Raw genomic sequence first — 23225 nt, 5'->3', positions numbered from 1 at the left:
CAGTTTGTATAGCTGTTTAAGGGGAGAAATGGCACTGAGAATGTTTAGGTTCTGTTTTACAAGATTAAAAACCACTGTAAGGGAAATATATCCAGATGGAAAATGAAAATTAATAAAAATCAAAACATGTTGGGGATGCAGGGAAAAAAGAGAATATAAAATAGAACAATTGAAAGCAGTGAGGATACTGAAAAATGATGGTACTTCTCTGTCTTAATGAAATTATTAGGTCTGGGTGAGCCAGTTGATTTACCCCAATAAGGTACTTGTTGATTTACCCCAACATGATAGTATTTCCCAGGAAGGGGGCAGAATTAATTTCCTTCAGGGAAAAAAGGGCATATTTTGTGTCTGTGAGGTACCTGCTTCATCGCATCCTTGTTTTTTAGTACTTTTTAAAGTACTTTAAAAAAAAATTAAGAGGTTTTTACAAACACTAAGGAAAGAGGAGAGAAACAACAAAGCAACATGGAAACATTATTTGCTTTTGGAAGAGAAGTGGTTTCCTTGATTCATAAAACAGCTTTGAGGGGGGGGGGTGATTTGTTCAAATGTTTGGCTGAAGCAAAACAGGCCTCAAAAGTTTAAAATCCATTTAACTAGAATAAACATTACATCATTTTCTGGCCAATTTCTGTTGGAAATACAAATCCTTGAACACCAAACATGGTCTTAATAAAACCTCCTTCCATAAATTCAGTAGAACTTACTTCCAGATACACATACATAATTACAAAATCTGATTAGATCTGCAAATAGGCAGAGTAACTCTTTTGCAACATATTTTTAAGTACCACCCAAGCTTTACCTATAGGGTTGATTTGTATTTTATGATTGTTCTGTCTGGAAGGAAAAGCTCTCTAGGAGGCATCTTATACAGGGCAGCAGGTTTTAGGTTTGGTTGTAGCAATAACTATGGTCAACAATACAATCTATGCAAATTTGAATGGCATCATCAGCAGAAAGACATCGTTTAGAGTCAATTACTTGACAGCATTCTTAGGAAGTACCACTAAACTAGATATATATCATTTGTAATTTCATTCAAAAAAAGTGCTAGGTTTTGATCTGTACCCAAAAATCATTATATCAATATAATGAATATGAATTCCGCAGTTTTACATCTCTCAAAGGATTCATGCTAATCACAGCAATTATTTAGTAATCTTGTAATTAAATATGACTATTATTTCTTGTTGTTTTTATAGATATTTCACATAATTGTTCTTTATCTTCAAAAATGACAGGTATATTTACCCAAGCACCTGCAAAATGCAAGATAAGTAATTTTGGGTACATGTGTGTATGAGCTCTGGTTCTGCTCAATTAAGCTTTAGCTCCCTTGATTTCATTGCAATTTAAGGAGCACAACTTTATGCTAAATTGCAGCTTAATCAACACAGAGATCCTTTAGCCTATAAACAAAGAATGGATTTCAAATTTCTTGCTTTCTTCAATGTCTAGGATATTGAAATTCCATTTCTTATCTGTTTTGTTCTGATAGACGAGGACTCAGAGTGGTTTTTGCAATGAACGAGTTTATTGAATACACAACTGTCAACTGGCAACTGTCAAGTGTTGCAACCTTTTATAGTGGAACTATTTGAACTGTAACCAATCAGAGGTGTTTATTCTCCCGCTTCTTGCTAACTGCAGCCAATGATTGCACCGGAATCTCCCGCTCAAACCTAGCTCTGGTGCAGTCTGCAAAATCCCTTGCTGGCAACTATTTACATACACAACACCCCTTACCCCCCAGTTGTTGTTATTTCTGAACAAAATCCTTCAAGTATTTTGGTGGCCTATGGATTCTAGAAGGGTATCTATTGCCCTGACTGCTAAGGACACCCTTACCGGATTGTCTGCTTGGCTGATTGTCTCCATTGGACCCGTGCTCTTGATTAACTGGCTCTGATGCTATCCTATTGCTGTTTCGTGGATTTGGTTGTGTTAGAATATTATCTGATCCTGGCCTACTCCGCAGGGGTATTTCCCAATCATACTGACTATATTGCTGTTGGAGGTTACCCGGGACTGAGTTGTTGTGCAAATCAGCAACCCCACTATCTGGCAGGTTGTTATCACTGAACCCGGGTGTAGTGTTCCCCCCAAATATGCCTAGATCCCCTTCTTCTGGTGCGCACCCACTATTTCTCTTCCTCAACTGGTCTATGTGTCTCTTGCAGATCCTATTCCCTTCCCCCTCAATAGTGTATGACAGGGGCCCTAAAATTTCGGTGACCACCCCTGGAAGCCATTTGTCCCCTGGTGCATAGTTCCTAGCCCAAATTAGATCCCCCACTTTAAATGTTCTATTAGGAATGTCCGGTTCAGCGCTTGCTGGAAGTCTGTCAGGGTGTAATCTGTCCAATTTGGTTGTTAGTCTTCTTCCCCACCTCATTTCAGCTGGACTTTTGCCCGTGGCAGTACATGGGGTCGTGTGTTGGGTCAGCAAGAACTCGGCCAGTCTTTGATGCCAGTCACCTCTGATGATCCTTTTTAAAGCGTCTTTTGTGGTCCTCACATTACGTTCTGCCAAGCCGTTGGAGGATGGGTGGAAGGGTGCTGATGTCTTGTGCTTAATCGAGTTGGCCTTGAGGAAATCCTGGAATTCAACAGAGGTGAATTGTGGCCCGTTATCAGACACGATTACATCCGGTAACCCATGAGTGGCAAAGAGGCCCCTTAATACCTGTATTGTTCTACCAGAAGTCGTAGAACTGACTGGTACTACCTCTAGCCATCTAGAGAAGCTGTCAACAACCACCAGAAACGTTAACCCTTGGAATGGTCCAGCGAAATCAATATGAATCCTGGACCAAGGATTCCTCGCTAACTCCCACTTATGCGTACGAATGTGTTGTTGTTCTGGCCTAGAGCGTTGGCACAGATGGCAATTGGCAACGCATTCCTCAATGTTGTTGTCCAACCCAGGCCACCACAAGTGGCTCCTAGCCAACGCCTTCATGCGTACTATTCCTGGGTGGCCTTCATGTAATTCTAATAGAATGGCTGGCCTGTGAATTTCAGGGATAACCACACGGTTTCCCCACAATAAACAACCCAAATGAACTGACAGTTCATCTTTCCTTCTGAAATATGGAATGTACTGGGCATCCGGATTGGCATTAGGCCACCCACTTAGAACCCAGGCCATTATTCTCTTTAAAATAGGGTCAGTGTTTGTTGCCACAGCTATATCTTTAGCTGTTAAGGGCCAGTCTGGGATGTCCTGTAGGGACATGATTTGTCCCGCAGGGGCAGGGTCATCCTCAGTGATGTTCAAGGGCAACCTGCTCAGGGCGTCAGCATGACCCATGTCTTTGCCCGGTCTGTATTGAAGGGAAAATGAATATGCTGAGAGGAAAATGGACCACCTCAGCATTCGGGGTGACATAATTTGGGGAGTCTGTTTATCTGTGGTAAACAGTCCCAACAGGGGTTTGTGGTCAGTCAGTATGGTGAAGTTCCTACCGTAAAGGTAGTCATGGAACTTCTTTACTCCTGCCACAATTGCCAATGCTTCCCTATCAATCTGCGCATAATTCCTCTCGGCCTTGGTTAGTGTCCGGGAGTAATATGCGATTGGTCTTTGTATCCCTTGGTTGTCTAAATGGCTGATCACGGCCCCCACACCATAAGGTGAAGCATCACACGCTAGGTAAATGGGTTTATTCTCTATAAAGTGGGTTACAGTTGATTGGCTGGAAAGAATGTCTTTTAACGTTTGGAAACTAACTCTATGCTTATTCTGCCACTGCCAAGGAGCCTTCTTATCTAAAAGTCTGTGGAGGGGTTCTGCAATGGCAGCCTTGTGAGGTACAAACGTATGGTAAAAATTTACCAACCCAAGGAAAGCTTGTAGTTCAGCCTTGTTCCTTGGCTCAGGAGCCCATTTAATTGCCTTAATTTTGTCAGGGGTAGGATGTATTCCATTCTTGTCTATCCTGAAGCCCAAAAAATCAGTGGACTTAACCCCAATGGAACACTTTTCCTTTTTTAATTTCAATCCAGCCCTCCTAAATCTGCCCAGTACCTGTTCCAGCCGCTCTACTAACATTTCTTCATCTTTCCCAGCTATCAGGACATCATCAAAGTAAGGGCATACACCAGGTATGCCCTTTAAGGTCCTCTCCATCACTTCTTGGAAGATGCCTGGAGCTGCTGCAATACCGAATTGCAGTCTGTGGACCCGGAACGCCCCCTTGTGGGTAACAATCGTTTGTGCTTCTGCAGCCTCTTCAGAGACAGTCAATTGTAAGTACGCATGCGCCAAGTCTAACTTGGCAAACATGGCGCCGTCCTGGATCGTCGCGAGGACCTGCTTCACCGTCGGGACCGGGTAAGCATGCTTTTTCATTCCAATGTTCAGGGTGGCCTTATAGTCAGCGCAGATTCTCACATCCCCATTAGGTTTGAGGGGTGTGACAATCGGCGTTTCCCACAGGCCGCCCTCAACAGGTTCTAGGACCCCTTGGCCTACTAGCCTGTCGAGCTCGGCCTCGATTTTTTCCTTTAGAGCGAAAGGCACCCTTCGGGCCTTAAGCCTAATAGGTTTCACTGAGGGGTCTAAGTTAAATTTAATCGGGGGCCCTTTATATTTACCCAAAGACCCATCGAATACGTCTGCAAATTCATTGCAGACTGATTCGAGGGTCTTATTTTTAATTACTGAATTTATTCCCCCTACCCAAATGCCCAGGGCTGGGAACCAGTTAAGGCCAATTAGGCTAGTCCTATGCCCCTCAGTAACTATTAAATCTAAGACCCCTTTAAAGCCTTTAAATTTTACTCTAAGGCTAACCTTTCCTTTTATTTTTATGGGGCTTTTTTGAAAGTCTGTTAACTGAATTTTTGTGGAACTAAGTGGAATTTTCCTTCCACTTAATTGTTCAATCCTCTCCAGGGTTTCACTGGAGATTATTGACACTGAAGCCCCTGAATCTATTTCCATTCTGCAGATCGCCGGTGGGTTTGGCGATTATCCTGTTTTGAAGCTGCTCGTCACGCAAGCCCAGTACAACTCGGTCCCGAATTCTTATCTCTAAGTTGTCGTATTTACACCGTACTGCGGCTTCCCTGACGGCAGCGACAAATTTTTGAATGGATTCCCTCGGTCTCTGGTTCCTTTTCTCAAAGATGCGGCGCCAAAAGAGCTCAGACCTCCTGGGGGTGAAGTGGACCTTTAGTTTGGCTAAAAGGTCGGCATAAGGCACGCTAGAGACTGGTTGCGGTTGACACAGTCCGACAGCGATTCTGTAGACCGGTGTGCCACAAATTGTCAATAATGCTGCCGCCTTTTTCCGGTCATCGGTGATTCCGTTTACTAGCAGGAACCCTTCCACTTGACCGATGTATTCTTCCCAATCCTCGGGGAAGTTTGGGTCGAATTCCTTCAAGGACCCTATTTGCGCCATTCGGAGAATTTTTTATTTCACCGCGGCCGCCGGTTGACTGTGACTCGTTTTCGAATTTGCCGCCTTTGCGCAACAATTCGCCGATTCTCTGGTCTTCTGTCTATCCCACCTTCGTCGCCAATTGTTTTGTTCTGATAGACGAGGACTCAGAGTGGTTTTTGCAATGAACGAGTTTATTGAATACACAACTGTCAACTGGCAACTGTCAAGTGTTGCAACCTTTTATAGTGGAACTATTTGAACTGTAACCAATCAGAGGTGTTTATTCTCCCGCTTCTTGCTAACTGCAGCCAATGATTGCACCGGAATCTCCCGCTCAAACCTAGCTCTGGTGCAGTCTGCAAAATCCCTTGCTGGCAACTATTTACATACACAACATTATCAAAGAACGAATTTGAATTTTTTAAAGTGATCTTGGCCTAGTCATTTTCTCTTAACCCTAGGAAGAAGGTAATGGCAAACCACTTCTGAAAAACCTTGCCAAGAAATTTCAGAACTTGTCCAGGAGGTCTTCAAAAATTGGACATAACTGAAAAGAAGAAAAAATATCTCATAAAAGAATGAAGCAAATATTTATAGCCCATCACCAGTATGTATTTCCCATAACTTTATCATTCCATTTGGTTCTAAAATAATAGTGAAATTAGAAATTACCATGCTTCCTCCTAAATATAACTCTTATGGCCTGATCTGAATATGATTCCTTAAGGGAGGAACAATAATTAGGCACTTACAGAGCCAACTACAATAGTTTAGGCCCAAAGATAGAAGCTGAGCCAGAAGCAGACCACTGTATTTTTTTCCTTAACTGTTGAGAAAGGTGTTGAGTAAATATCACATAATATGGAGACACTGAATTGCCTCTTTGCAAGAGAAGCCACATTGGGAATGATAGCCCACTTAAGGGTAGCTCAGAATGCTGAATAACCGTTGCAATTAGATCAAGCTTAATGAACACTTGCTGAGTTAATTCTGTTAACTTAATACATGTATATCACTTTGCAGTCAAGTCAGGTTACATGAGCATCATGTGAGTAAGGGTAAGGTAGATATGGCTCTCTGCTGGAACTAAAGTCTGATACTTGTCAGCCTGTGCAACAACTGGTTATCCTTGAGTACTGATGACCCTTTGTATAAGCTTTGTTGCCTGGATTGTGACTTTTTGCCTTTTGAAACCAAGTAAGGTTCAGATTGATTTATCTTTAGATTTCTGGACTCACAAATTATTCTTCTGCTGGTATTTTTTTAAAAAAATTATTGTAGAGTTACCATTTTGCTTCTCCTAAGCTCTGTTAATGCCAATATACATTTCTGGCACTCAAATAAGAAAAAAAATCCTGTTTTGTTGCTGTCATTAAATGATTTTGGTTTTTCACATTTATAAGTGTTAACAGGATTTATATTTTATTTCCTGCTGATTGGAATAGAATGTGTTTACCTGCAAACTCTATTACTGATGTGAATAGATGTTTGTAAGTTGGCTTTATGGAATGTGTCTAAACAGTATTTAAAATAATCTTGCAAATTGTAAAGGGAAATGGATTACAGGCAGTCCTTGACTTACATTCAAAGTTACAACAGTGCTGATGAAGAATGGTTCTCTAATTTACAGCTGTTGCAGTGCCCTGTGGTCACATGACTGAAATTCACACACTTAGCAGCCTATTTACTCTTCCAAATACAGGGTCCCTCCATGCCCTTTTGGTCTCCTGCATCCTGTGGCCCCTGCCTCCCTAGCAGACCTTTGCTGTCTTTTTGCTCTGTCTGCTGACCAAGCATGTATGCCTGGCCCCTTTGCAAGGTAGCTGATGACCACACAAGGCTTTCTCCTCAAAGGCAGCATTGCACTTTCCTTATGAGACCTGGTTAGCCTCACATCCCCAGTAGCTGCTTCATGAAAGGACAGGCTGGGCCCACCTCATCAGCTGTGGGAGCAAGGAGACAATGAAGGTCAGCTGCAGTGGTGGAGCACAGAGTAACAGGGACTTCAGAATGCAGGGTAGCATAGGTATTGTGGTTGAGACTGGGCTGGGTGGCTGAGGTTTCCTGGGGTGGCTGTGGCTTCGCACCATGTTATTCAGTCAGCTGAGACTGGGCTTTGCTGGAGCCTCTTCTTGCAATCCTAGAGCCACAGCATGCCAGAAAGTCCCTTTGTGCCATGCTGCTGGCCCAGGTTTCATGCTGCACAGGATTTCATGCTTCACTGAAGCTCAGAGGCTTCTTGAAGTCCCAGAGACATGGCGCACAAAGATGCCCTTTCCACTGCAACCACTGAACCAGGCTAGGGCTGAGCTTGGTGCTGTGCTATGTCTCAGGGGCTTTTTGAAATGCCAGAGCTGCAGCATGCCAAGAAGCTCCTTTGTGCCTCAGCACTGCTGGGATGGGATGGAGTGGCTGCCCTTAGTGCAGTGCTTCAGCTCAGGAGGGTTTTGTAGCCCCAGAGTTGTGGTATGCCAAGAAACCCCCTGATCTGCAGCATATTCTATTCCCCAGCCTCCCTCAACTTGTACAGTACTACAGCACCCCCTCCCACTACTCATGTATGGCCTGTGCTGAGCCTTCCAGGGCTTCCCCCACCACCCTGCAGCACTCCTACTCCTAAATGACAATAGACAATCCTTTTGTCCAAGACCTTCCCTTAATATTTCTATGATATGCTGGGAATGTCTGTCCAAATCAATGCAAAGAAATGGGCAGAGTAAAAACTAACTCTGATTTGTTTTAACATCAATTTAGGCTTAAGCTGAAAGTAAAAGTAAGAAATCCAATATGTTTCATGATTATTTCCCTTCTGTACCATTTAGAATTATAATTAAGTCGCAAATTTGGAAAAATTCTAGAAGTCTTATGCAAGACTGTGGATAAGGAAGGTAGAATATATCACATACAACACAATATGTATGCATGTCTCAAGTAATACACTGATGACAAAGCAAAAGGTTCAAGATTGCCTAGAGATGCAGTAAATTTTCCCCAGAGTTTTAATGTTATCTTGTCAAGTTTGCCCACCCCAGAGTTTGGGGGTACAAGGGTCATTATGGGGAGTACAAAGATCAATCCTATGTGAACATACTTTAGCTGAGGACTTTAGATTTGTGTAGTATGCAAACTATCACAAATTCAAATTATAACATCCCCATAAAGTGAAAAAAAATGCTACTAAAAACTGCCAAGCAGTGCTATTTCATATTGATAGTACTAAGCTAGATTGACCAAGAACCTTTCTTAGTATAGGCAGATTTCTAAGCTCCCTTTGCAGCTACTTTAGGATGTCACCCAAGGCTACATGAGGATGCTGCTCATGTTAATTATAGCTACTTCAGTCACACGTTTGTTTGGTACACAGTCCCTAGAAACTAGGTATGCTGTTTTCAAATGCCCTTAAATTGTTTGCAAGTAAACAAATTCTATTTCAGAGTCAACTGATATGCAGCTCTATAAATAGTGTTAGATGCTCCCTGATCAAGCTTTAAGCAAGCATTGCAAAAGAATCTCTTCACAATTACAAATTAATTAATTCAATTTTGTTTAACATATGCTGTCTCCCTCTGCATACTTCTCAGTGCATATCAACCTTGTCCATTTTGCAGTACACACTGGATCTGGAAAATAAAGGTATTAATATACATTTTAATATACTAAGAATTTATTCAATGCCAAACTGTATAAATATATAGAAACCTTGCAGACTATTAATTTAAACATTCTATTTATTTACACCAGCCTAAGCATGTTTGTATGGTTATTGTTGTGTAGCTGGTTCTTTGCAGGCAATACGTGAGACAGAAGGTTCCAAACAGTAACATGCTTTATTGAAGTCAAGTAGAACAGAACTGAAACAGTGGCTGCTGCGCAGCTATTTATATGTTTGGCCACTAGGCGGCAACCAATAGATTGGAAGAAAGCCATTCCCACCCCAAATCTACCAATGATAGCCCTGGAGACAACAAGTCTGGCTTAGTCAGTAACGGTTACACATACACACCACTGAGCAACTGTTGAGCAGCATTTAAACAGACACGTGAATCAATACAAGCAAAAATCCCCAATACATTAGAGTTATATTGCAGCCTGTGGAAAGAACTGTGATACTGTTTAAAATGTGTTCTCTCCTGACTGTTACTCAGTAGACTTAACAGAATATTTTAGTCTTATTAATGGACCAATAAAAGCTACATATAGGCAATTTTAAACAATGTTAAGACTTTTGCTTCTTTACAAATATTGATTTTGTTCTAGATAATCTTCTCTCAAGTCGAGAAGCATTAAATTGGATGTATTCAATTGTCTCCAGTTGCTAGGCCACTTTGACTCTGGAAAGCCTGATCTAAATAAACTCATTGGCAGCTCCCTTTTGCAGCAAGTGTTGGAAATACATTTCTTAGGAAATACTTTCTTTGTGATTACTCCACTATGAAAAATCCTTCTAGCAATAGAGTTGAGGTTTGTTTGCCATGTGCCATTTTAGCAATGTAGTCTGATTTCTTGCCTAGATCCTGAATCATTTATATCAACAATTCTGGGAAGGCAAAAATTAAAGAAAAAGATGCTGCATCATCAGAGTTTGATGAAAGTTCAGAACAAATATTTCTCATATCTGCCTCAGTTGAACTGACAAAATATATATCCAAGTGCTTTCAAATATACTAGAACTGCAAAGAAATAAAATTTGGCAGCCATTCACAGGGTTTTTTTTTGTTGTTGTTCATAAATGTATCTTGGCAAACTGGGCCAGCTAAGCAGCTTTTGCATTCAAATCTGTCAATCACACCTCAAGAAAGGAAGTTATGATCAGCGGGTGGGCCAACAGGCCAGGAGTTGACAATCAATCATGCTGTGTGGCATGATTGAATCTTATATGTTTCTAAATGGGAGAATTCAACCCAGATGGGGAAACTCTGTATAATACAATCTTTCTTTTCTACAACAGTGCTTACATTAGTCAGTGTTATAAACTCATCTATTCTGAGTCCATATGTAGAGCATTTTATACATTTAATATTTAAATTGTGTATCTATCAGTAAGATAAATGGTAAAGTTGCCTTCTCATGCAGTCAAACACTTGGTGACTATCCAGATGTATATAATTTTAATATAAAGTGCAAAATATTAAACACACTAATCTGTTTTGGAATGTTAACCGCAGCATAATGCTTTGCAGGATATAAAATATATGGAATTGATGGGTGAACAAAACATTCATGAAAATACTCACAATTATTGTAGCAAGTCTGAATTTCTATTACCTACTATGGACATTAATATATCTATTTACCCATAAATATAAGCATTGGGTATTTACTGTTAAATCTTGCAGCTTTATTCTTGCCACCTCCTCATCACAATACCACACATCCATACATTCAATTTTTCTTTCTCTTTCATTCTTTCCCAGCAAAGAAACCATCTTGAACAAAGTGGAAGAAAATTTACCTACTATTTCTTTCAGTAATTCTATCCCAGGTTTATCAGAATGCTTTTATTATTGATTGGGAAGCAGGGGTTTTGTTCACAATCAGTTGATTGTTCATGATTATTATTTTCCACTGTTATTAATAATAGGAAATATAGTTGTTTCTTCTTTGTTACCACAATCAGAGGCTTCAGGGCCGCAAATGTGTTCCTCAATATCTTCATCTTCTAGGTTTTCATCTTAAGAGGTTTTGAAACTGAACAAGAAAAGATGTATTTAAAAAAACACGATCAAAGTTCAAATGCTTGGCAACTGACTCGTATTTAGGATCATGTGATCACCTTTTGCAGCCTTCTGACAAGCAGAGTCAATGGGGAAGCCAAATTCATTTAACAACTGTGCTACTAACTTAAGAGCTGCAGTGCTTCACTTAACAACTGTGGCAAGAAAAGCTGTAAAATGGGGCAAAACTCACTTAACAAATTTCTCACTTAGCAACATAAATTTTGGGCTTAATTGTGGTTGTAAGTCACGGATTACTTGTAATATATGATGGACTTTATGACTTAAAACTTTATTATGTAACAATGGCAATAGGATACTCTTTGTAAATGTATTGAAGGTAAAGCTCCACAAAATTATGTTATGAAGATTACATAATCCAAATGATGTTCATAATGTAGCCATGTGTTATCTCTCTGAGGACAATCCCATACTTGAAGGACTCTAGTAATAGGTTAAAGAACTATACAAAGGGAGCATCCTAAACCTTTTGCCATCACACTTCCCTTAGTGTAATCCTAATATATACACCTACTCTAAAAATGAATACAAATGAACAACGAAAACAATACAATGAAAATTTTGGAAAGGGTTTGGGTGAATTATAATACAGCATATAATTTAATTTAATTTAATTTAATTTAATAATTTGATTTCTATACCGCCCTTCTCCCGAAGGACTCAGGGCGGTGAACAGGGCAATACACAATAAAAATTGAATACAAAAATTAAAAAGCCATTAAACATCATGCCCATAAAATCAATACATATTAAAATTAAAACTAGTTTTAAAAACCCAACCCCATCCCGTCAGACCAGGCCAGCTTGTTCAAAAAAGAATGTTTTGAGATCGCGCCGGAAGGAGTGAAGGTCGGGGGCCATCCGGAGCTCGACCGGTAAGCGGTTCCAAAGGTCTGGCGCGCCCACAGAGAACGCTCTCCCCCTGGGGGTCACCAATCGGCATTCTTTGATCGGCGGCACCCTGAGGAGGCCCTCTCTGTGGGAGCGCACTGGACGGAGGGAAGTTGACGCCGGCCGCAGGTGTTGCCGTAGGTAATCCGGACCCATGCCATGAAGGGCTTTGTAAGTCATAACTAACACCTTGAACCTCACCCGGAGAGCAACCGGTAGCCAATGCAGCTCGCGGAGCAAAGGTGTAACATGGGAGTATCGGGAAACTCCCAAAACAACTCGCACGGCTGCATTCTGCACAAGTTGGAGTCTCCGGGTGGACCTCAAGGGCAGCCCCATGTAGAGAGCATTACAGTAGTCTAGACGAGAGGTCACGAGCGCATGAGTGACTGTGCGCAAGGCATCCCGGTCTAGATAGGGCCGCAACTGGCGCACCAGGCGAACCTGGGCAAAGGCCCCCCTAGTCACAGCTCCAATATGCTCTTCCAAAGAGAGCTGTGAATCTAGAAGAACCCCCAAGTTGCGGGCCCTATCTACGGGGGGTAATAGCTCACCGCCCATGGCCAATGATGGAATAATCGGAATTTCCCGGGATGCCGGCACGAACAGCCACTCAGTCTTGTCAGGGTTGAGTCGAAGCCTGTTCCTCCCCATCCAGACCCGGACCGCCTCCAGGCAACGGGACATCACGTCGAGGGCATCGCTGGGGTGGTTTGGGGTAGAAATAAAAAGTTGGGTATCATCAGCATATTGGTGATACCCAACTCCAAAACCACGAACGATCTCACCCAGCGGCTTCATATAGATGTTGAACAGGAGAGGCGAGAGAACCGATCCCTGAGGGACTCCACAAATGAGAGGTCTCAAGGTCGATCTCTGCCCCCCTGCCAACACCGACTGCAAACGTCCCAGAAGGTAAGAGGAGAACCACTGGAGAACTGTGCCTCCCACTCCTAACCCTCTGAGACGTCGCAGCAGGATACCATGGTCGATGGTATCAAAAGCCGCTGAGAGGTCTAAAAGGACTAGGACAGAGGAGCAACCTCTGTCCTGAGCCCGCCAGAGATCATTCACCAGCGCGACCAATGCCGTCTCCGTGCTGTACCCGGGCCTGAAACCCGATTGGTACGGGTCTAGGTAATCAGCTTCATCCAAGAACAAAGGGAGCTGCTGCGCCACCACGCTCTCAACAACCTTCGCCAAAAAGCGAAGGTTGGAGACCGGACGATAGTTGTTTAAAATTGCTGGGTCCAAGGCAGGCTTCTTGAGGAGGGGTCTCACCACCGCCTCCTTCAAGGCGGCGGGAAAGCTACCCTGACTCAAAGAGGCCGTAATCACTGCCTGGAGCCAGCCTCGTGTCCCATCCCGGGCTGCATAAGTCAGCCAGGAGGGGCACGGGTCCAACAAACACGTGGTGGAGCTCAGCTTCCCCATGATCTTGTCCACTTCTTCAGGAGTCACAGGATCGAACTCTTCCCAGATTAAATCGACAAGGCCGCCCGTATATAGTATAATATAATTAGTGAATTATATTTCTTTACAAATTATCAAAATTATTTCTAAGCTTACTGCATAAATAGTAGTATGCGCTAATTTCATACAACACTATACTTGCTTTTTTCCTGAGGTTTTTTTTTTTTGGTCATGATTAATAGACAACTATAAAAGTAAGGTTCTACATTTAGGCAAGAAAAAACAAATGCACAGCTATAGTATAGGTGGTACATTGCTCAATAGTAGTAACTGTGAGAGGGATCTCAGAGTCCTAATGGACAGTCACTTAAATATGAGCCAGCAGTGTGCTGCAGCTGCCAAAAAAGCCAACACAGTGCTAGGCTGCATTAACAGAGGGATAGAATCAAGATCACGTGAAGTATTAATACCAGTTTACAATGCCTTGGTAAGGCCACACCTGGAATACTGCATCCAGTTTTGGTCACCATGATGTAAAAAAGATGTTGAGACTCTGGAAAGAGTACAGAGAAGAACAACAAAGATGATTAGGGGACTGGAGGCTAAAACATATAAGGAACAGTTGCTGGAATTGGGTATGTCTAGTTTAATGAAGAGAAGGACGAGGGGTGACATGATAGCAGTGTTCCAATATCTCAGGAGCTGCCACAAAGAAGAGGGAGTCAAGCTATTCTCCAAAGCTCCCAAAGGCAGGACAAGAAGCAATGGATGGAAACTAATCAAGGAGAGAAGCAACCTAGAACTAAGGAGAAACTTCCTGACAGTAAGAACAATTAACCAGTGGAACAACCTGCCTCAAGATACGGTGAATGCTCCAACACTGGAAGTTTTTAAGAAGAGACTGGACAGCCATTTGTCCGAAATGGTATAGGGTTTCCTGCCTGAGCAGGGGGTTGGACTAGATGACCTCCAAGGTACCTTCCAACTTTATTATTATTATTAAATATTACCGTTTTACCTATTCTACCATGTATATGATGTAACAATGTAAAAAGAGTCCATCTGGATTAAGCTATAAATTATTCTAAGGCTGTATACACACAGTAGCCTATTGGATTATTTGGGAAGGTCACAAGCCTGGAATGAGGACAATAGCCTCTTCACCTCTTGGTTCCCAGCATGTTGCCTTTGATCAGGCGGTAGTAAACAACCCTCAATATTAGTAGCCATTTAAAGCTTGATTCAGCATGAGCCAGCCCAGTCCTCTTTTAAAGCTACCCTGAAAGTCTGCCATTATCACAACTGCTGGCAGTGAATTCCACAGTTAAACCATGCCATGTGTAGAAAACAAAGCCCCTATTGTCAATCCTGAATCTCCCAGAATTTATTTCAATAGATAATCTTGAGTTCTGAGATTCTGGCAGAGGAAAAAAAAACTTCTCTCTGTCCACATTAATTATGCCATAGACGATTTTACATATCTCTCTCGTGTTTCTTTTTTTTTTTTTACAAATTTTATTGATTTTCTAATATTACATTCACATATTTGAAAAGCAATGTGGTGGCTGAGTAGTAGTAATTCAATTACATACAGATATCATTAGTAGAGATTTCAGATTGCTACCATAAACATTTCCTCTCTTTTTCCCTTCATATATACTGTCTATTTGTAAATTTAAAGACAAGTTTTATCCTATCAATCACATAGAAAATAACTTTCTTACATATATCCATAGTTTTTAGTTTACACATATTCTGTTTACACATATACTGCTAAGCTTGTAAGCTGCCCTGAGTCTTCGGAGAAGGGCGGGATATAAATGGAATTAAAATAAAAAAAAAATTCTAGTTGTTGTAACATACAATCTTTTAGACAATCAATGACCTAATAGATATTTCAGTTTAAATTTCCACTAACATTTAGATTTAACATTTGATATTTATCATTCCCAAGATTTTTAATATACTCCCAATTCATCTATCGCCATTCCTCACAAAATCTAATATTCAAAATACACATCTCGTCTATTTAACTTCTCAACGTCTATGCCAACAAATTAAGGATACAATATGATATCCTTCCTTTTTGCTAGTTTTCAGGGTTTTTTTAAGTAGTAATCAAAATTTCTTTTTATTTCAGTATTTAATACTTCCTCTCTTTCTCTTTGTATCTGCTATCTCTTGCTTAAAAAGATAATTTTCATTTTTAACATTCCATATAGACCTATTTTTTACTTTCAACAATAAGTTTTTAGCTTATCTACATTATTCACCTTTACATGACCTTTATGCACAAATCAATATTCAAATTAGCTATTAGTATTCATACTGCTAAATTTTAATGACCAAAATTTTTTCTTTATCTCAGTTCATAACAATGTCTTGTGTTCAGTATGCACATCTTATCTATTTAAGTACATTCTGTTTTAGATTTCAATAAGATGGTCAAAACTCCATTCTTCTTGAGTCTTATTTTGCCTTTTTTCCTTTGCCAAATCATCTTCCATGTCTTTGTTTTTGGGTCATCAAATCAATCTCCTTGTAATATCATGTATATTAATTGATATCGGCAAAACCATCCGGTCGCCATTTTTTTGAGAGGACTTGTAGATCTAGTGGGTCATCTCTTTATTCTTTCATATCAACGTGGTTGTTCTGAATTGTTTATCTTCTCATCCAACTGTTCTTTTTCTAGATCCTCTAGTTTCTTCTGAGTTGGTATAAGAAACCTTTTTTTTTAAAATCCCATTTATATCCTGCCCTTCTCTGAAGACTCAGGGCGGCTTACAATCTAAGCACAAATCAATGTGCTTAGCAATAGCCTTCATTCTATGTATATTCCTTTTTCCTAGTTGTTGATGTCTTTTCTGGATTTTCAAATATCAATATTTGTTGAATAGTAGATTCTTCTGTCATAGTATTTGAATGTTTCATTTTTTCTATTGTATTTTGTATAGATGTTTCTTTAGTTGTGGTCAAAGTTTGGGCTTTTATATCTGGGCTGTCTTCTTGTTCCTTCCCATAGCCTCTTAGTATTTCATTGGTTGTGGTAAGAGTTTGAATTAGTGTTTTCAACATAGAGAGAATTTGTTGATCTTCATCCATAAGGAAATTTTGTTCCTGGTCTTCTTCCATATTGGTATTTTAAACTAAAGGCTTTACACTTAGAAAATCCAAAAGAGAGAAAAAGTTTTTTTTTCCTAGGTAGGGAACACAAAGCCTTTCACAGCTGTTGTTTCAAAATTCTCAAGGTTATGTATCTTATCTATTTCCCCTGGTCAGTCAGCCAGGCCCCTTTTAAAGTTTCCCTTTGAGTCCCAAAGTTATTTTAATCTTTTCAGTTTTTCTTTTTTTATATAAGAAAAAAACCAGATTTCCAACAGAAGTAGATAATGAAAAATGAAAAATAAAAAGTCTTTCAGTCCACATGCTTTGAGAAATAAAGTTCCAATTGGGTTTCAGTTACTTTTTCAATGTTTAACCCACCCACCCCTAGATATTTAGTCACCACTCTTTCTGGAGGGAGGGATAAAGTCCCCTTTCCCTCATCGCTGGGGGGAAAATGCTTAGCAGCTTAAGGAGGTACAGAAAGTAATTAGGATGTAAAAGAGGTAGATATCACCCAGTCTCTTCTGCACTGCTTTAAGAGTTGCCTGGTGGAAAATGTGACTTCGGCTGTTCACAGCCTAGGGATGAGCCATAATGGCCAGTCCTTTCGTCCGCCAGTTTGGAGGCATCGCCAGGTCTAATGGGAGAGTTGTGGCTGTCCCATGATCCAGCGAGTGCCCTTCCTTTCTGGTCGCCTCTTTGGGGCAACTTTCAGCCATTTTCAGGGCCCCCCAGCAATCCAAAACTGGACAGGGGAGAGAGTGCAAGTCTCCCAGCTGTCCATAGCATGGCAAACCAGAAACCATTTCTCTCATGTTTCCTGCACCACCAAGCTTCACTCCAAGATTTGTCTCTTCTCTCAGGTGTTTTGCCTCTTAATAATTTTATTGCCTCGCATTTTCAAGTCCTAGAGCAGCATTTCTCAACCTCAACAACTTTAAGATGTATGGACTTTAACTCTCAACAATCCCCAGCCAACCCACTGGCTAGAGAATTCTGGGAACTGAAGTCCACACATCTTTGCTGAGGTTGATATAGATTGTTCTAGAATAAGGATTCTTAACCATTTTGTGCCATGGACCCTTTTTATATAGAGATGAAACTTGCCGATTCCTTCTCAAAAATATATATTTAAATGCATTACATAAAATATATATTGTATTATAAAGGAAACCAACTATGTTCTAATATAGTTACCAAAATAATATAGTAATACATGATTTATTACTCCATTAAAAGAATAACAAGATAATATTCCTTTTTAGGGTATAACAGTTTTAGATAGATAGTAAAATTTATTAAAAGTTTCAGAGTCTAGATGCCATAATTACTTTGTTGTCCACTACATATATTACTGACCGAAAATATAAATTACAGTTAAAGATTAGGAAAACTAAAATTGTTCTTTTTTCCATTCAAGTTTATGGACGCTCTGAAATCAAGAACCCCTATTCTAAAATATATTTTTTAAAATATAGTAACTCTAGGATGGTACATTATACTTCATATTGCTATAGATTTCATTTATTTATCTATCTATCTATCTATCTATCTATCTATCTATCTATCTATCTATCTATCTATCTATCTATTTATATATCCTGCCTTTATTATGCCATTATTATATCAGCAATTCTACTTTCAGCTCTTTTCCTAATAATTCCAAGTATAGAATTGTCTTTTTAAAATAGCAACTGCACCTTGAGTTGACATTTTGGTCAATTTGTCCACTCTGACTCCAAAAATCCCTGGTTAGCACAGATGATGTTTGGAATTGTTCTGCTAATATATAGACTTTAGCAGTGCTTTTTTGTAAAAGAAAAAGGTGCTGGAACTCACACATGTCATACAAACCGCCTTGCCTACCCTACAAGGTTCCATCCAAAAAAGGTGCCGGAACTCCGTTCTGAGCGTTCTATGACAAAAAAAAAGCCCTGGCCTTTAGAATTCTCTATCATACATTTGCCATTTTGAAGCCCATTTACCCAGGAACCTATTTTTGCATATTTAGACTGTGTAGAAATTGTCCATTTTTATTTCTATTTTCTATTTCCTGGTTTTTAATCAGTTGCCATGGCACTTCTCACCACAAAATTGAGCAAAACATTCAGTGCAGTGTTTTTTTTTTGAGAGAGAGAGAAAAGAGCTAGCTAAAAGCTATAAGATTTGTGATCTCAAGGGAAAAAGGGGGGCAATGAAAATTATAATCCAATTTAGAGAAAACAATAAGAAAATCATGTTTTCAAAAATGCTTGGATGTCATATGTCCAGAAGTTTATTTGAATGAGTGAGTGACTGATCACAATTGCGTGCTATGGTAGTATTCAGGAGTACATTGTGGCAATAAGACCAGTCAAGCATGTTACTTCTCTACACATACTATGTCTGCAGACTTACATCCAGCTACTTGATCCAGATTTTGGAAAGCTACTTCAACATGTATACAAACACACACACACACACACACACACACACACACACACACAAACACACAATTTTAAGAAAGGAAAGGTGATGAAGTTTCAACCTCAATCAATCAATCAATCAGAATAGAGCTGGAAGAGATCTTGGAGGTCTTCTAGTCCACCCTCCTGCTCAAGCAGGAGGCCCTATACCACAGGTCTGCAACCCGCGGCTCCGGAGCCACATGCAGCTCTTTCAGCCGTCTCCTGCGGCTCCCGGTCCTCTGCCATGTGCAGTCCAAAAAAAAAAAAGTGGGACTAAAAAAGTTCAACCAATCAATTCAAATATGCAGGGCAGGTGCATATCTCGCCTTGGCTCCACTCTTCAGTCAAACCCTGTTCTGCGCATGTACGCATATGCGCACATATTTTTTGTGGCTCCCAGTTTTTCCTTTTGTGAAGGAACCGGTTCCGAGTGGCTCTTTCACTGTTTCAGGTTGCTGACCCCTGCCCTATACCATTTCAGACAGATGGGATGGCTTCTGGTAGTTCCCCAGTACTCCAGGACTTTTTAAAGATACGGTAGAATGGTTCTGAAATAACATCTGCCAGATCCTTTAGAAATCTGGGATTTAATCTATCAGGTCCCAGTGATTTATATTCATCAAGATCAAGCATCTGTTCTCTTACCATTTGTCTTTTACAATTATGTTTTTGGTAGGTTGGGCTACAGTTTCTTTTTGCATGAAGACTGATGCAAAGAATGAGTTAAGCAGTTCTGCTTTCTCTCTATTGCCTGTTACTTCTTTGCCATCTTCTTTCTTTAGTGGACCAAATATTTCCTTGACTTTTTTTCTTGTTATTTATATGTTGGAAGAAACTTTTTTTAATTATCTTTGACTTTTGTTGTAAGTCTTTGTTCATTCTCAGCCTTTGCTTTCCTGATTTCCTCTTTGCATATTTGTCTATCTGCTGATATTCCACCTTAGTTATGTGTCTCTCTTTTCATTTCATTTTATTTTATTTCAGTTTATAGCAGAAACAAATTTTATGGACCCTCTTTAGTCAGCCAGGATTTAGGTGTAGTGGATTATTTTTCTTAGAACCTGGAAAAGAATGTCTCCCTGACCCTATTAGACCTCTCATACAAAACAATTCCATACAATACAAATCCTTCTGGACCTCCTGTGTGGGTTGAGGATTGCTAAGTCTGCAATTCTATTCAGAACCAACATTTTATTGGTGAAGAATGCTAGTTCAATGTAAGGTGCTACAGAGTTCATGTCTCTCTGCCATGATATTTAATGCTTCTGTGAAATTGTTGGAGGAGATGATCTGCCACTTTGAAGTGAGGTATCATTAATATACTCAGTTATATAGTGCCACTCCAGGCTGCACCAAGAAATGCCATCAACATTTTGTCCTGATGCTTAGTGGCTGTGAGGGTAGGTCAAAAGAAGATAAGAATAGCTCCTGAAAGATTTATTGCTGATTTATTGAATTTTATTCTGATTCCAAATTTGGGCTTAGATGGGGCCATATTTCCCTAAGAGAGCAATTACACAATTTAAGAGTCCTGCTAGAACATCAATAGAAGATATTTTTTCAACTTTGGTTGGTGTACCTGTTAGACTCTTTTATGAACTAGGAGGTTCTAAGTTAACCCCACTTATTTATTTATTTATTTATTTATTTATTTATTTATTTATTTATTTATTTATTTATTTATTTATTTATTTATTTATTTATTATGGGACTTATATGCCGCCCTATCTCCCGAAGGACTCAGGGCGGCTAACAACAATAAAATACAGAATACAAACATTAAAAAAAAATAAACTATCACAAAGCCCCACTAAAACAATAAAAACATTAAAAACATAATTAAAAACCCTTATCATCAGTCCAGGTCGGCCTGTTGGAAAAGGTATGTCTTGAGGTCACGATGAAAGGACCGGAGATCTGGGGCCATCTGGAGCTCCCGGGGGAGCTGATTCCACAAGGCAGGTGCCCCCACAGAGAAGGCCCTCCCCCTGGGGGTCACCAGCCAACATTGTCTGGCAGACGGCAACCTGAGGAGGCCCTCTCTGTGTGAGCGCACAGGGCGATGGGAAGTCGTTCCTGGCAGCAGACGGTCCTGCTTCATCATTTAATTATATAATGCACTCCATACAGAACTGCACTTGACAGTAGCTCCAAAGCAACAGCTGATCCAAAACATGACAGCCCCTTTTCTAAATGGGAGAGAAGAAATTTAACAATGTGAAACCAATATTACAGATGCTGTGCTCATTATTTGTTTGCTTCCGCTTCCAATTCCAAGTGCTGGTTGTGGCTTTCATGTACATGGCTCAGCCTCTTTGGCACTTATAAGTTCATTTTTTCCAGCAAGATTTGTGCTTTAAGGGAGTATGTTTCACATGACATGAAGAGTTAAGAGCCCAACTTTTCCAGTGTTTGCTCCCAACTCTGGAACTCCTTCCCTCCTGAGATCTGGGCTGCCCCATGTTGTGGAGCGTTTTGGTGCTGATGATGGAAGGGTTGCCTTCACATGGTTTTCTTTTCTGTTGTAATTATTGTAAACTGCCTTGAATCCTCTGAAGTAACAGTATATAAAAACTTGTATAATCTGCTCCAATGTAATTTGTATTTCTGTCATGAAGTCTGCTGGCTATTCCATATATTATGAAATACAAAGAGGGAAATACTTCCACATAAAATAAAAATATGTGTTATTGTTGATACAATATTTATACATGTTGTTTTTTCATTCTACAAAAATATTAACTGGAGGCTTGTAAACAACTAAGGTTTTCCTCAGTAATTGATAAGCTAAACACCTCACTAAATCAGGGCCTTTTTTAAACAGAAAACTGTACAGCTGGGTGATGTCAGAGGAGTAAGATCCATCACCAAGAGCCACCAGAAAATCAATGGATGTTTCTTGCAAATAAACAGTTCTTTATCCTGTGGTTACTGTTTTCCACATTTCTCCCCAAAGGTATCTTACCATAATACTCTTTTTTGAGGAACAAAACTATAATATCCAATCTATCCACCAGACAGAAGTCCCTTTGTTATTTCTATATGCTTTTGATTTTATTTACTTTATTGCTCAAATACTTCACTGTGGTTGTAACCTCATTTAACAAAAATAATACATTTAGAGACTCCTGGAAACATATAATCTTTTATATATATATATCATTAGCACAGCATATAACTTCTAGCATTATGCGAACACAGTACTTTTGATGAGATCTCCCACTGATTAAATACAGTACATCCTGTATGTCCATTTTGTATTTCTACAGTACAATTTCATATCTTCCCTGGAACAAAGCTGCACATTATGAAACCGTTTCTGCAACTACGTTGGCTTTCATAACTGCAGGATCACAGTAGGCCATTTTGTCTTATTTTCTTTGCAATAGAGAAAAAAAGAAAATACTGGATTCACATCTCCAACTTCCAGTATTAGGATGTGTCATCTGAGATTTAAATGCATGTTTCAATATCTGGAGCACTTTTTGCTTATTGGGGGTCACGTTTTATTCATAAAATAACCATCAAACAACTATGCCACAATTGTGAGAAAAAGCAGGACCAAAACAAGAGCTGCTTAGGAGCTCATCCATATCCCGTCAAACTCATCCATATCCCGTCAAACAACAACAACAACAACAACAACAACAACAACAACAATAATAATAATAATAATAATAATAATAATAATAATAATAATAATAATAATAATAATAATAATAATAATAAAGTAGGAAAGTACCTTGGAGGTCATCTAGCCCAACCCCTTGTTCAGGCAGGAAACCCTATACTATTTCAGACAAATGGCTGTCCAGTCTGTTCTTAAAAACTTCCACTGATTAATTGTTCTAACCAGTGCTTTTTTTGTAAAAGAAAAAGGTGCCGGAACTCACATATGTCATACAACCCGCCTTGCCTACCATGCAAGGTTCCATCCAAAAAAGGTGCCGGAACTCCGTTCTGAGCGTTCTATGACAAAAAAAGCCCTAGTTCTAACTGTCAGGAAATTTCTTCTTAGTTCTAGGTTGCTTCTCTCCTTGATTAGTTTCCATTTATTGTCTCTTGTCTTGCTGGCAGGCGCTGTGGAGAATAGCTTGACTCCCTCTTCTTTGTGGGATATTGGAACACTGCTATCATGTCACCCCTTGTCCTTCTCTTCATTAAATTAGATATACCCAATTCCAGCAACCATTCCTTCTATGTTTTAGGAGTAAAGTTCACTCCTTGTAACG

This window comes from Vipera berus, assembly GCF_964194415.1.
Source record: "Vipera berus genome assembly, chromosome: 3".
Classification (NCBI taxonomy): Eukaryota; Metazoa; Chordata; class Lepidosauria; order Squamata; family Viperidae; genus Vipera; species Vipera berus.
Note: the sequence above shows the minus strand (reverse complement) of the source record.